Below are 15,261 nucleotides of genomic sequence, written 5' to 3' on the forward strand. Positions count from 1 at the left end.
AGGGGGATTCTGGGAGGTCACATGACATCATTCTTATCTCTAGTAATATAACACAGCTGACTGGAGAGGTGAGGAGGATTCTGGGTGTCTCTTATCTCTAGTAATAAAGTACACAACCAGTTCTGGGCTGAGGTGGGGAAGGCACTAGCCCCTGAGGGCGCACCCATGCTCCCTCCCTATGAGTGCCCCCTGGCCTGGCCGATACAGAGTCGCGAGCAGAGTTTGTAGTATTGCTCCTCATCACACCGTGAACTCGGCCACGTCACAGGCTTGCAGCAACTTCTCTCTGTCTCCCTAAACTGGAGAGGGGGGTTCCCTAACCCCGGGGACAGTTTCGGGGACACTAAAAAGCTGGGACACACTGTGGGGACACTGGGAAGCTGGGACACACTATAAGGAGGCTGGGAAGCTTGGAGACACTATGAGGGGCACTGGGAAGCTGGGACACACTATGGGGGACACTGGGGGGCTGGGACACACTATGGGGGATACTGGGGGGCTGGGACACACTATGGGGGATACTGGGGGGCTGGGACACACTATGGGGGACAATATGAAGCTGGGGCACACTATGAGGGGCACTGGAAGGTGGAACATACTGTGAGGGGCGCTGGGGAGATTGGATTGGGGACACTGTGAAGCTAAGACACTATTGGGATGCTGGGACACACTATGAGGGGTGCTGGGAAGCTGGGACACACTATGAGGGGTGCTGGGAAGCTGGGACACACTATGAGGGGTGCAGGGAAGCTGGGGCACACTATGGGGGACACTGGGAAGCTGGGACACACTATGAGGGACACTGGGAAACTGAGACACACTATGAGGAGCGCTGGGAAGCTGGGACACACTATGAGGGGTGCTGGGAAGCTGGGACACACTATGGGGACACTAGGAGGCTGGGACACTATGGGGGACACTAGGAAGCTGGGACACACTATGGTTGACACTAGGAAGCTGCGACACAGTATGGGGGACAATAGGAAGCGGAGGCACACTATTAGGAGGCTGGGGCACAGTATGGGGACACTAGAATGCTGCTTGGGTGCATTTAAGTCCTGGAAATGGGTAATGGGAATTATTAATCTCCAATGTGTAAATGTTCTCTGATACCCCGAGGAATGTCTCACTAGAAAAGGGCCCCCCCTTGCTGCTGCTCCCATCAGGTGATCTGATTATCTAACATGGGGAGGGGTTGCCTTATACTGGGGGCTCGTCAGGCCGGCTAAACTGAGGAGGGGCCCTGCCATATGTTGGGAAGAGGGGGGGCTCCTCTGGCTAACTTGAGGAGGAGGCTACCTAATACTGGGGGCTGATCTGGGTATCTAACTTGGGGAGGGGGGTACCTAATACTGGGGGCTGATCTGGTATTCCAAGTCCAAATATGCTTTATTGGTAGGACCAAATACCAAATACACTTAGCAATGCTAAAGCAAAACAATAGCATTAGCATGGGGGGAGAGTGGTTGTGGTATTAAGGGAAGGGTATAGGGGGTTGGGGTATACAGTCCATAAGGGTGTGGAGAATATAAGGGACAGTATAGGTGGCTGGGGTATATAGTCCATAGGGGTGAGGAGGGTATAGGGGGCAGTATAAGGGGTGTACAGTTATTAGGGTATCATATTGCTCTCAGTTGGTGGCAGGTAGTGACACATGGGGCAGCTATTTGCATGGTTGTTGCCTCTTTCCCAGTAGGATGTAGAGTTTCCTCTCCTCATCTGTGGAGGTAAAATCAGGATGTGGGCGGAGAGTCTCTAGAAGTGGGCGGTCCTCACAGGTGCGTATTTGCTGGAGTGTAGCAGGAAGTAGGCCTCATCCTCCAGGACCCCCTGGTCACATTGTCTGCACTGTCTCTCCTCCCGGGGCTTCTATGTCTGTGTGCCGCCCTGTCTCTATCTCCAGGCTGTGGGCACTCAGACGGTACAGGCTCAGGGTCTGTGTATCTTTGGGGTGTAGCCTCTACTGATATGGGGCCATTGTGTACTCCCTCTGCAGTAATTGGTAGATGGTGAGCTTCCGGGAGTTCTTTATGTCGTTCCTCCATTCCTCTATATATCATTCCTTACAGCTTTTTATAGTCCCTTTTATTTGTGCTTTTGTTAGGCTGTGTTGGTGGTCTTGGCTGGGCTGGCTGCTGACGCTTTGTTTCAGAGCGCATAGTATGGCCTCGCCCCCTGGCTCAGTGAGGCTTTATGGTGGTAAGTGCTGGAGCTGCTGCTCAGTATATGTGCCCAGTATGAAAGCGCCCTCTGCTGGATAGTCAGCATAGTGATATGGCCTCGGCTCCCTGGCTCAGTGACGGAGCAGTGCTTTTCAGCGCTGCTAGCTTTGGGCGCAGCCAGCGCCGCGATAGACTGTAATCTATAGTCTATAGCGGCGCTCAGTGAGGAAGGTCGAAGACGGAGCCGAAGTTGCTTAAAAAACACAATAATTCGGCCTCCAGCAATCGCTGGAAGCCGAATTATTTCATTCCCCCACTATCCATGGCGGCCTGGAGGGGGAATAGTAATTAAAATGGCCCGGACTTGTGCAGAAGCAGGATCAGCCATATAACAGCTGGATCCTGCGCCCAAGTCTACCAGCGCCGAATTCAAATGTACGCCTCAGTGAGGCTTTATGGTGGAAGGTGCTGGTGGTAGGTGTGCCCAGTATGAGAGTGCCCTCTGCTGGATAGTCAGCCATAGTGGTATGGTCTTGGCTCCCTGGCTCAGTGAGGCTTTATGGTGGAAGGTGCTGGTGGTAGGTGTGCCCAGTATGAGAGTGCCCTCTGCTGGATAGTCAGCCATAGTGGTATGGCCTCGGCTCCCTGGCTCAGTGAGGCTTTATGGTGGAAGGTGCTGGTGGTAGGTGTGCCCAGTATGAGAGCACCCTCTGCTGGATAGTCAGCCATAGTGGTATGGTCTTGGCTCCCTGGCTCAGTGAGGCTTTATGATGGAGGGTGCTGGTGGTATGTGTGCCCAGTATGAGAGTGCCCTCTGCTGGATAGTCAGCATAGTGGTATGGCCTCGGCTCCCAGGCTCAGTGAGGCTTTATGGTGGAAGGTGCTGGTGGTAGGTGTGCCCAGTATGAGAGTGCCCTCTGCTGGATAGTCAGCCATAGTGGTATGGTCTTGGCTCCCTGGCTCAGTAAGGCTTTATGGTGGAAGGTGTGCCCAGTATGAGAGCACCCTCTGCTGGATAATCAGCACAGTGGTATGGCCTCGGCTCCCTGGCTCAGTGAGGCTTTATGGTGGAGGGTGCTGGTGGTATGTGTGCCCAGTATGAGAGTGCCCTCTGCTGGATAGACAGCATAGTGGTATGGCCTCGGCTCCCAGGCTCAGTGAGGCTTTGTGGTGGAAGGTGCTGGTGGTATATGTGCCCAGTATGAGAGTGCCCTCTGCTGGATAAGTCAGCCATAGTGGTATGGCCTCGGCTCCCTGGCTCAGTGAGGCTTTATGGTGGAAGGTGCTGGTGGTATGTGTGCCCAGTATGAGAGTGCCCTCTGCTGGATAGTCAGCCATAGTGGTATGGCCTCGGCTCCCTGGCTCAGTGAGGCTTTATGGTGGAAGGTGCTGGTGGTAGGTATGCCCAGTATGAGAGTGCCCTCTGCTGGATAGTCAGCCATAGTGGTATGGCCTCGGCTCCCTGGCTCAGTGAGGCTTTATGCTGGAAGGTGCTGGTGGTATGTGTGCCCAGTATGAGAGTGCCCTCTGCTGGATAGTCAGCCATAGTGGTATGGCCTCGGCTCCCTGGCTCAGTGAGGCTTTATGGTGGAAGGTGCTGGTGGTATGTGTGCCCAGTATGAGAGCGCCCTCTGCTGGATAGCCAGCATAGTGGTATGGCCTCGGCTCCCTGGTTCAGTGAGGCTTTATGGTGGAAAGTGCCGGTGGTATATTTGCCCAGTATGAGAGCGCCCTCTGCTGGATAGTCAGCCATAGTGGTATGGCCTCGGCTCCCTGGCTCAGTGAGGCTTTATGGTGGAAGGTGCTGGTGGTATTTGTGCCCAGTATGAGAGCGCCCTCTGCTGGATAGTCAGCCATAGTGGTATGGCCTTGGCTCCCTGGCTCAGTAAGGCTTTATGGTGGAAAGTGCTGATGGTATGTGTGCCCAGTATGAGAGTGCCCTCTGCTGGATAGTCAGCCATAGTGGTATGGCCTCGGCTCCCTGGCTCAGTGAGGCTTTATGGTGGAAGGTGCTGGTGGTAGGTGTGCCCAGTATGAGAGCGCCCTCTGCTGGATAGTCAGCCATAGTGGTATGGCCTCGGCTCCCTGGCTCAGTGAGGCTTTACGATAGTAAGTGCTGGAGCTGCTGCTCTGTATATGCACGGCCAGTATGAGAGCCCCCTCTGCTGGATATTCAGCCATAGTGGCATTCTGCCTTACTCTGCCCGGCAGGCTGAGTTTGAAGTGCTGCGATGGACTTGGAGAAGATACTTGCAGAACTCTAGATGGAAGATTTCTGTTGGGCTGGAGTCCCATTTTGATTGGTCAGGGTACCTCACTGCTATAGAGCAGGATTGGGGTGATGATGCTGTTGAATATCTTCACCCAGACTCTCACCGGTGGTTTTAGGTGGTACAGTTGCCATCTGATGGCATAAAACGTTCTGCAGGCTTTTTCCTTCAGGGCCTCTACTGCTGGTTTAAAGCTCCCTGATTGGTAAATCTCCAGCCCCAGGTAGGTGTAACTGTTGGTGGTCACCAGTGGGCAGCCATTTAATAAAAATGAGGAGGTGGACGTTTTATTTACATTTTTCCTCTGGAACACCATCACTTTTGTCTTCTTCGGGTTGATGGGCAGTGTCCATGTGGTGCAGAAACTCTCCAGTACTGCCAGGCTATCCTGTAGGCCCCTCTCTGTTGGGGAGAGCAGCAGGAGGTCATCTGCATACAGCAGGAACTTCACCTCACGGTCATGCAGGAGGAGGCCTAGAGCTGGGAGGACTCCAGATCTACAGCCAGTTAATGTATATGAGTGTTGGGCTTAGACTGCAGCCCTGCCTGACTCCTTCATGCTGCTTGAAGAACGCGCTTCTCTTCCCGTCCATTTTCACACTGCATTGATTTCTGGTTTCTAAACTCTTGATGACATCATAGGTTTTCCTCCTTTTCCACTCTCTAGGAGTTTTATGAAAAGGCCTGGGTGCCACACATAGTCAAATGCCATTTTTAAATCCACAAAGCAAGCATATATTTTGCCGTGTGAGCAGTGGACATGGGTCTTGATTAGGCTGTGCAGTGTGTGGATGTGGTCGGTGGTGCAGTGTATTTGCCGTGTGAGCAGTGGACATGGGTCTTGATGAGGCTGTACAGTGTGGAGATGTGGTCGGTGGTGCGGTGTATTTGTCGTGTGAGCTGTGGACATGGGTCTTGATGAGGCTGTGCAATGTGGAGATGTGGTCGGTGGTGCGGTGTATTTGCCGTGTGAGCTGTGGACATGGGTATGATGAGGCTGTGCAGTGTGTAGATGTGGTCGGTGGTGCGTTGTATTTGCCGTGTGAGCTGTGGACATGGGTATGATGAGGCTGTGCAGTGCGTAGATGTGGTCGGTGGTGTGGTGTATTTGCCGTGTGAGCTGTGGACATGGGTATGATGAGGCTGTGCAGTGTGTAGATGTGGTCGGTGGTGTGGTGTATTTGTCGTGTGAGCAGTGGACATGGGTTTTGAGGCTGTGCAATGTGTAGATGTGGTCGGTGGTGCCGTGTATTTGTCGTGTGAGCTGTGGACATGGGTCTTGATGAGGCTGTGCAGTGTGTAGATGTGGTCGGTGGTACGGTGTATTTGCCGTGTGAGCTGTGGACATGGGTCTTGATGGTGCTGTACAGTGTGTAGATGTGGTCGGTGGTGCAGTGTATTTGCAGTGTGAGCTGTGGACATGGGTATGATGAGGCTGTGCAGTGTGTAGATGTGGTCGGTGGTGTGGTGTATTTATATAAAATGTCCACAGCGCTATAGATAATATGAACCAATTTTATTGTTTTGCAATAAAAATCAATGGTACCGAAAAGACCTTAAACTAAAATAGCACCTATCCCTTTAAATCACATGCAACCACATACACAGCACTCACTCAAACTCACTGCAGTGAGCACATCTAAGTTTTGTAAAAAAAAAGGGGATCCCGGAAAAAAGTCAGATAGGTCCACTGATAAATAAATGTCCTCTGAGGAAATTATTAAAATAAAAATCCTGATAAGTTAGGCATGCATAAAAATTTTTTTGTCTCAACGTGCATATATAACATTGTGTAAGTCCATAGCATATTGAAGCAGTGGGTTAGTGCACTAATTCATGCAGGCAGCAAGCGCTGTGTCAAGCAATGTTGTTCAACAGCAGTGTAAATAGTCAGCAATGTAGATATATTCCAATCAGTTTGGCACAGTAGATACGATCAGATCAAAAGTCCATTCACAAGTTAGACATGTGCTTGGCACTTGATACACCCGTGGGTCTTACCCTCCTGTCGATCGAGTGCTCGGAATTCCGCGCTGCCTCAATCCTCCACTCCTGCTGGCCAGTGCATGGAGCGTGGAGAGGCTACACAGCGCGTTGATGTCGGGGCAGGAAACCGGAAACAAGTCCCTCGTTCTCCGTTGTGGGGGACAGAGTTAGCAGAGCTGCACCGTGGTGAGGATGTTCTCCTTAAGCGACGTCACTCCTGCGTATAGCGTGTGGGCGCTAACGTTTCAAGGGGTACGCCCCTCTTCTTCAGAGCTGCCCACCAGCCATCTCTAGCCACTTATGAGCGCTCCTCTCTCCCTCAAACTCCTCCCCTTTACCATAGAAACACTCTGACGCCATCTTTCCTCCTCTGCTGCATCCATCTTTAACACAAAACATTTTTTAGCGCTATTCCTCCCAGGCAACTCAGCTAATTCACAGTTAGGAGAGTAAGATTGTATACTCCTCTATAATGACTATTCATGTATTTAAAACAGCAAACAAAAATAAAATTAAAATTAAAATCTGATAAAATGAAATAAAATCGCTCAACTCAAAAAAGCAAAAATTTCAAAGTCACAATTAAGGCCCTTTGGAGTCATAGTATCCAGCTTATAGATCCAAGCTGATTCAGTCCTTGATAGTTATTTAACATAGTCTCCTCCTCTCCAATCCTTCTCCACCCTCTCCATGCCACAAAAAAATGAGCCTTGTAAAGAACAGCTGTGAAATATTTTATAATGCATCGATAGTGGGGGTTTCTCATATCCTCTTGTAATATTATATAAATGTTCTCCCAAACGCTTCTTCAGAGATCTCTTTGTTCTCCCTATATATTGCTTTTTACAGGGACAACTTATCATGTAGACCAATCCTTTAGTTGAACAAGAAAAATTTCCTTTTATCTGGAATATATTACCGTTGTGGAACGAAGTAACTTCCTGCACAACTCTCATACCTCCCACCGCGCCACACATTCCACAATCTCCACATCTTCTAAATTTATTACTTTTAGTTCTGTTTTTTTAAAATTTGATCAGGTACAGTAGGTGCTATAATCTGTCCCACATTAGCACTCCTCCTGTAAATAATTTTAGGAAAGTCACCCAAATATGCATTCGATAGCTCATCTTCCTTTAACAGGTTCCAATATTTCTCAAAAATGTTTTTTACTTTTTTGGCCTGTCCACAATAATCTAACAACAGAGCTGGACAGTCTCCTGTCCAGCTCTTTTCCCCCCTCTTTCCTGCTAATAGTACTTCCCTGCTTGTGCCCTCTGTGCTTTCCAGAGCCCTCTCAAGCAGTCCCTCCTCATAACCCTTCTCCATAAAACGATCACTTAGAGCAGCAGCTTCCACCCTAAAATCCTCAGGTCTGGAACAATTGCGCTTTAACCGTAAAAATTGTCCTTTTGGTACATTAGTTAACCATCTAGACAAATGACAACTATCAATGTTGATAAAACTGTTGCAATCAACAGGTTTAAAAAAAATACAAGTGTGCACAACATTGGATTCGATAAAAATCCTTAGGTCTAAAAAATTGACCGATGTGCTATAATCAGCTGTGAATGTAAGATTATAGCAATTATTCCCGATTTCTTTCAAAAAAGTTCCAAAGGTACTTTACCGCCACGCCATATGAAAAAGGCGTCATCTATGAACCGTCGCCAGAATACGAGGCCCGCGCCGGAGCACACGGACCACTGGTCGAGGGTATTAGCCTCCCAGTGGGCCATGTACAGATTCGCAAAGGCCGGCGCGAACCTCGTACCCATCGCCGTTCCAGTACGCTGAAGATAATAACAGTGGTTAAAGTAAAAATAATTATGTTTCAAAATAAATCTCATACTGTCTAGTATAAAACGAATCTGTTCTCCTTTCAAGCTGTCATCCTGTGTCAAAAAGAATTCAGATGCTTGTAAGCCTTTATCATGCTCTGTTATTGTGTATAGCGAACTTACATCAATAGTACACAAGATATCGCCCTCCTCCCATTTAACCTTTTTCAATTCCCTTAGGAAATGACCTGTGTCCTTCAAATAAGCCGGAGTTCCATTCACTCTCTTCTGCAGGAATCCATCTACATATTTAGACAGGTTAGCGGTCAGGGATCCTATGCCCGATATTATAGGGTGGCCCGGGGGGTTTATTGTGCTTTTATGCACTTTAGGGAGATGATAGTAGACCGGTATCCTTGGATTGTCATTCATCAAAAAATCATATTCTTTCTTATTCAGTATGCCCAAATCTTTTCCCTCATCTAATAAATTTTTCAGTTGTTTCTTATATTGGTTTGTTGGTTTTCCCTTCAAGATTTTGTACGTATCAACATCATTTAACTGTCTTTCTGCCTCCCTCATATAGTCATCATGATTTTGTAACACCACCCCACCCCCCTTGTCCGCAGGTCGGATCACTAGTGATGTGTCCTCTTTCAATGACCTCATAGCCTTCCTCTCCAGACTTGTTAAGTTATCCTTTATTCGCTCTGTCGAGCTGATCTTTTTCAGGTCTCTCGTAACCATTGTCTCAAAGGTCGTCATTGCCTTACTATATTCAAATGTGGGAAAAAAATGTGATTGGGGTCTTAAATCGGTGTGACAGAAATGGGAGTTTATCTCCCCATTGTTCACTCTCTCAGTATGTTTCATAAAGTATTTTTTCAAACATAGCTTTCTCATGTAGCGTTTCAAATCTTTAAAGGCACCAAAATTATTGGCCTTGGAAGAGGGGGCAAACTTTAAACCCTTATTAAGCAAAGAAATCTCTGGTCCCGTGAGTTCCCTATCACTGAGGTTAAAAATGCCCTTGGGATTGATTTCTAGATTCAAGTTATCCTCAATTGATCCTTGGATTTTTTTGGAGTGCTTACCTCCTCTCCGCCCTCTAACATGTTTCGATCCCTTTTGCCTCTCCCTAAAAAAGGCATCATGGTGGATTGCTTGGGGCCTTCCTTCTCACATTGTTTTTCACATTGTTTTTTCTTATCTACTGATGTTTTGTTAGTTGTACTCCCCATCCCTCTCTTTTCCTTATTATCTTGGTTGCCAATATTTATTACCAGTTTCATATTTGGTTTTGTGAATGGCCCCCTCCAGATGTTGTTTCCTATGATGCTGATCTAGAACTGTCTTCTCTGGTGCTCCTTGCTCCAACCTCTTCTCCTTGACTTCCTTTCTATCTTTTCCTTTTCCCAATTTGTTGCTCAAACCCCTTTCACCTCCCTTTATTTCTTGGCCTTCAATATGTTCAGTAGATTCTAGATGCACTGAAGCTCCCTCTGACATGCTCTGCCCACAGACAGCAGTTCCCGGCGGACCATCCAATTTTACATCCGACAAGGTCTGCTGCTCTATCACATCACATGCCAGACCTAGCTGTATCTCCGGGTCGACCTGTGTGTGGTTGGAGCAAGGAGCACCAGAGAAGACAGTTCTAGATCAGCATCATAGGAAACAACATCTGGAGGGGGCCATTCACAAAACCAAATATGAAACTGGTAATAAATATTCAGTATTGTCTGTGGAAACCCCACCAAAAAGTGGGGGGAGCCCAGCCAATCCAAAAAGTCTAAAGTTTAAGCCCCAGTTTTTGGACTACCGAGCATCTTTGGTATTTGGGATTGGCAACCAAGATAATAAGGAAAAGAGAGGGATGGGGAGTACAACTAACAAAACATCAGTAGATAAGAAAAAACAATGTGAAAAACAATGTGAGAAGGAAGGCCCCAAGCAATCCACCATCATGCCTTTTTTAGGGAGAGGCAAAAGGGATCGAAACATGTTAGAGGGCGGAGAGGAGGTAAGCACTCCAAAAAAATCCAAGGATCAATTGAGGATAACTTGAATCTAGAAATCAATCCCAAGGGCATTTTTAACCTCAGTGATAGGGAACTCACGGGACCAGAGATTTCTTTGCTTAATAAGGGTTTAAAGTTTGCCCCCTCTTCCAAGGCCAACAATTTTGGTGCCTTTATAGATTTGAAACGCTACATGAGAAAGCTATGTTTGAAAAAATACTTTATGAAACATACTGAGAGAGTGAACAATGGGGAGATAAACTCCCATTTCTGTCACACCGATTTAAGACCCCAATCACATTTTTTTCCCACATTTGAATATAGTAAGGCAATGACGACCTTTGAGACAATGGTTACGAGAGACCTGAAAAAGATCAGCTCGACAGAGCGAATAAAGGATAACTTAACAAGTCTGGAGAGGAAGGCTATGAGGTCATTGAAAGAGGACACATCACTAGTGATCCGACCTGCGGACAAGGGGGGTGGGGTGGTGTTACAAAATCATGATGACTATATGAGGGAGGCAGAAAGACAGTTAAATGATGTTGATACGTACAAAATCTTGAAGGGAGATCCAACAAACCAATATAAGAAACAACTGAAAAATTTATTAGATGAGGGAAAAGATTTGGGCATACTGAATAAGAAAGAATATGATTTTTTGATGAATGACAATCCAAGGATACCGGTCTACTATCATCTCCCTAAAGTGCATAAAAGCACAATAAACCCCCCGGGCCGCCCTATAATATCGGGCATAGGATCCCTGACCGCTAACCTGTCTAAATATGTAGATGGATTCCTGCAGAAGAGAGTGAATGGAACTCCGGCTTATTTGAAGGACACAGGTCATTTCCTAAGGGAATTGAAAAAGGTTAAATGGGAGGAGGGCGATATCTTGTGTACTATTGATGTAAGTTCGCTATACACAATAACAGAGCATGATAAAGGCTTACAAGCATCTGAATTCTTTTTGACACAGGATGACAGCTTGAAAGGAGAACAGATTCGTTTTATACTAGACAGTATGAGATTTATTTTGAAACATAATTATTTTTACTTTAACCACTGTTATTATCTTCAGCGTACTGGAACGGCGATGGGTACGAGGTTCGCGCCGGCCTTTGCGAATCTGTACATGGCCCACTGGGAGGCTAATACCCTCGACCAGTGGTCCGTGTGCTCCTGCGCGGGCCTCGTATTCTGGCGACGGTTCATAGATGACGCCTTTTTCATATGGCGTGGCGGTAAAGTACCTTTGGAACTTTTTTTTGAAAGAAATCGGGAATAATTGCTATAATCTTACATTCACAGCTGATTATAGCACAACATCGGTCAATTTTTTAGACCTAAGGATTTTTATCGAATCCAATGTTGTACACTTGTACTTTTTTTAAACCTGTTGATTGCAACAGTTTTATCAACATTGATAGTTGCCATTTGTCTAGATGGTTAACTAATGTACCAAAAGGACAATTTTTACGGTTAAAGCGCAATTGTTCCAGACCTGAGGATTTTAGGGTGGAAGCTGCTGCTCTAAGTGATCGTTTTATGGAGAAGGGTTATGAGGAGGGACTGCTTGAGAGGGCTCTGGAAAGCACAGAGGGCACAAGCAGGGAAGTACTATTAGCAGGAAAGAGGGGGGAAAAGAGCTGGACAGGAGACTGTCCAGCTCTGTTGTTAGATTATTGTGGACAGGCCAAAAAAGTAAAAAACATTTTTGAGAAATATTGGAACCTGTTAAAGGAAGATGAGGTATTGAATGCATATTTGGGTGACTTTCCTAAAATTATTTACAGGAGGAGTGCTAATGTGGGACAGATTATAGCACCTACTGTACCTGATCAAATTTTAAAAAACAGAACTAAAAGTAATAAATTTAGAAGATGTGGAGATTGTGGAATTTGTGGCGCGGTGGGAGGTATGAGAGTTGTGCAGGAAGTTACTTCGTTCCACAACGGTAATATATTCCAGATAAAAGGAAATTTTTCTTGTTCAACTAAAGGATTGGTCTACATGATAAGTTGTCCCTGTAAAAAGCAATATATAGGGAGAACAAAGAGATCTCTGAAGAAGCGTTTGGGAGAACATTTATATAATATTACAAGAGGATATGAGAAACCCCCACTATCGATGCATTATAAAATATTTCACAGCTGTTCTTTACAAGGCTCATTTTTTTGTGGCATGGAGAGGGTGGAGAAGGATTGGAGAGGAGGAGACTATGTTAAAAAACTATCAAGGACTGAATCAGCTTGGATCTATAAGCTGGATACTATGACTCCAAAGGGCCTTAATTGTGACTTTGAAATTTTTGCTTTTTTGAGTTGAGCGATTTTATTTCATTTTATCAGATTTTAATTTTATTTTTGTTTGCTGTTTTAAATACATGAATAGTCATTATAGAGGAGTATACAATCTTACTCTCCTAACTGTGAATTAGCTGAGTTGCCTGGAAGGAATAGCGCTAAAAAATGTTTTGTGTTAAAGATGGATGCAGCAGAGGAGGAAAGATGGCGTCAGAGTGTTTCTATGGTAAAGGGGAGGAGTTTGAGGGAGAGAGGAGCGCTCATAAGTGGCTAGAGATGGCTGGTGGGCAGCTCTGAAGAAGAGGGGCGTACCCCTTGAAACGTTAGCGCCCACACGCTATACGCAGGAGTGACGTCGCTTAAGGAGAACATCCTCACCACGGTGCAGCGCTGCTAACTCTGTCCCCCACAACGGAGAACGAGGGACTTGTTTCCGGTTTCCTGCCCCGACATCAACGCGCTGTGTAGCCTCTCCACGCTCCATGCACTGGCCAGCAGGAGTGGAGGATTGAGGCAGCGCGGAATTCCGAGCACTCGATCGACAGGAGGGTAAGACCCACGGGTGTATCAAGTGCCAAGCACATGTCTAACTTGTGAATGGACTTTTGATCTGATCGTATCTACTGTGCCAAACTGATTGGAATATATCTACATTGCTGACGATTTACACTGCTGTTGGACAACATTGCTTGACACAGCGCTTGCTGCCTGCATGAATTAGTGCACTAACCCACTGCTTCAATATGCTATGGACTTACTCAATGTTATATATGCACGTTGAGACAAAAATAAATTTATGCATGCCTAACTTATCAGGATTTTTATTTTAATAATTTCCTCAGTGGACATTTATTTATCAGTGAACCTATCTGACTTTTTCCCGGGATCCCCTTTTTTTTTTTTTACAAAACTTAGATGTGCTCACTGCAGTGAGTTTGAGTGAGTGCTGTGTATGTGGTTGCATGTGATTTAAAGGGATAGGTGCTATTTTAGTTTAAGGTCTTTTCGGTACCATTGATTTTTATTGCAAAACAATAAAATTGGTTCATATTATCTATAGCGCTGTGGACATTTTATATAATTAATCTTTTGGTACTCAGGGTGTTGGAGGAACACCTAGTCCACTGGAGCAGCTGACAATCTAAGTGGCGCGGTTTTCTCCACTACATATCCTAATTGTATTTGCCGTGTGAGCAGTGGACATGGGTATGATGAGGCTGTGCAGTGTAGAGATGTGGTCGGTGGTGTGGTGTATTTGCCGTGTGAGCAGTGGACATGGGTCTTGATGAGGCTGTGCAGTGTGTGGATGTGGTCGGTGGTGCGGTGTATTTGCCGTGTGAGCTGTGGACATGGGTCTTGATGCTGCTGTACAGTGTGTGGATGTGATCAGTGGTGTGTGGTGTATTTGCCGTGTGAGCAGTGGACATGGATATGATGGGGCTGTGCAGTGTGTAGATGTGGTCGGTGGTGCGGTGTATTTGCCGTGTGAGCTGTGGACATGGGTCTTGATGAGGCTGTGCAGTGTGGAGATGTGGTCGGTGGTGCGGTGTATTTGCCATGTGAGCAGTGGACATGGGTGTGATGGTGCTGTACAGTGTGTAGATGAGGTCGGTGGTGTGGTGTATTTGCCGTGTGAGTTGTGGACATAGGTCTTGATGGGGCTGTGCAGTGTAGAGAGGTGGTCGGTGGTGCAGTGTATTTACCGTGTGAGCTGTGGACATGGGTATGATGAGGCTGTGCAGTGTGTAGATGTGGTCGGTGGTACGGTGTATTTGCCGTGTGAGCTGTGGACATGGGTCTTGATGGGGCTGTGCAGTGTAGAGATGTGGTCGGTGGTGTGGTGTATTTGCCGTGTGACCTGTGGACATGGGTCTTGATGGGGTTGTGCAGTCTGGAGATGTGGTCGGTGGTGCGGTGTATTTGCCGTGTGAGCTGTGGACATGGCTCTTGATGAGGCTGGGCAGTGTGTGGATGTGGTCGGTGGTGCGGTGTATTTGCCGTGTGAGCTGTGGACATAGGTCTTGATGAGGCTGGGCAGTGTGGAGATGTGGTCGGTGGTGCAGTGTATTTGCCGTGTGAGCAGTGGAAATGGGTCTTGATGGGGCTGTGCAGTGTGGAGATGTGGTCGGTGTTGCTGTGTAATTGCCGTTTGAGCTGTGGACATGGGTCTTGATGAGGCTGTGCAGTGTATAGATGTGGTCGGTGGTGCGGTGTATTTGCTGTGTGAGCAGTGCACATGGGTCTTGATGAGGCTGGGCAGTGTGGAGATGTTGTCGGTGGTGCGGTGTATTCGCCGTGTGAGCTGTGGACATGGGTATGATGGGGCTGTGAAGTGTGGAGATGTGGTCGGTGGTGTGGTGTATTTGCCGTGTGAGCAGTGGACATGGGTCTTGATGAGGCTGTGCAGTGTGTGAATGTGGTTGGTGGTGCGGTGTATTTGCCGTGTGAGCTGTGGACATGGGTATGATGATGCTGTACAGTGTGTAGATGTAGTCGGTTGTGTGGTGTATTTGCCGTGTGAGCTGTGGACATAGGTCTTGATGGGGCTGTGCAGTGTGGAGAGGTGGTCGGTGGTGTGGTGTATTTGCCGTGTGAGCAGTGGACATGGGTCTTGATGAGGCTGTGCAGTGTGTGAATGTGGTTGGTGGTGCGGTGTATTTGCCGTGTGAGCGGTGGACATGGGTATGATGGTGCTGTACAGTGTGTAGATGAGGTCGGTGGTGCGGTGTATT

At 47.2% G+C, this 15,261-nt stretch overlaps 2 protein-coding genes across 2 annotated transcripts in view; both read left to right on the top strand.

Moving 5' to 3' along the window:
- The window catches only part of LOC137535552 (zinc finger protein 268-like), a 166,549-nt gene that overhangs the window by 123,915 nt on the left and 27,373 nt on the right, over positions 1-15,261 (top strand). The window lies entirely within an intron of this gene.
- Positions 1-15,261, top strand: part of LOC137535893 (gastrula zinc finger protein XlCGF53.1-like) — a 34,094-nt gene that overhangs the window by 5,738 nt on the left and 13,095 nt on the right. The window lies entirely within an intron of this gene.

This window comes from Hyperolius riggenbachi, chromosome 10 (assembly GCF_040937935.1).
Source record: "Hyperolius riggenbachi isolate aHypRig1 chromosome 10, aHypRig1.pri, whole genome shotgun sequence".
NCBI classification, from domain to species: domain Eukaryota; kingdom Metazoa; phylum Chordata; class Amphibia; order Anura; family Hyperoliidae; genus Hyperolius; species Hyperolius riggenbachi.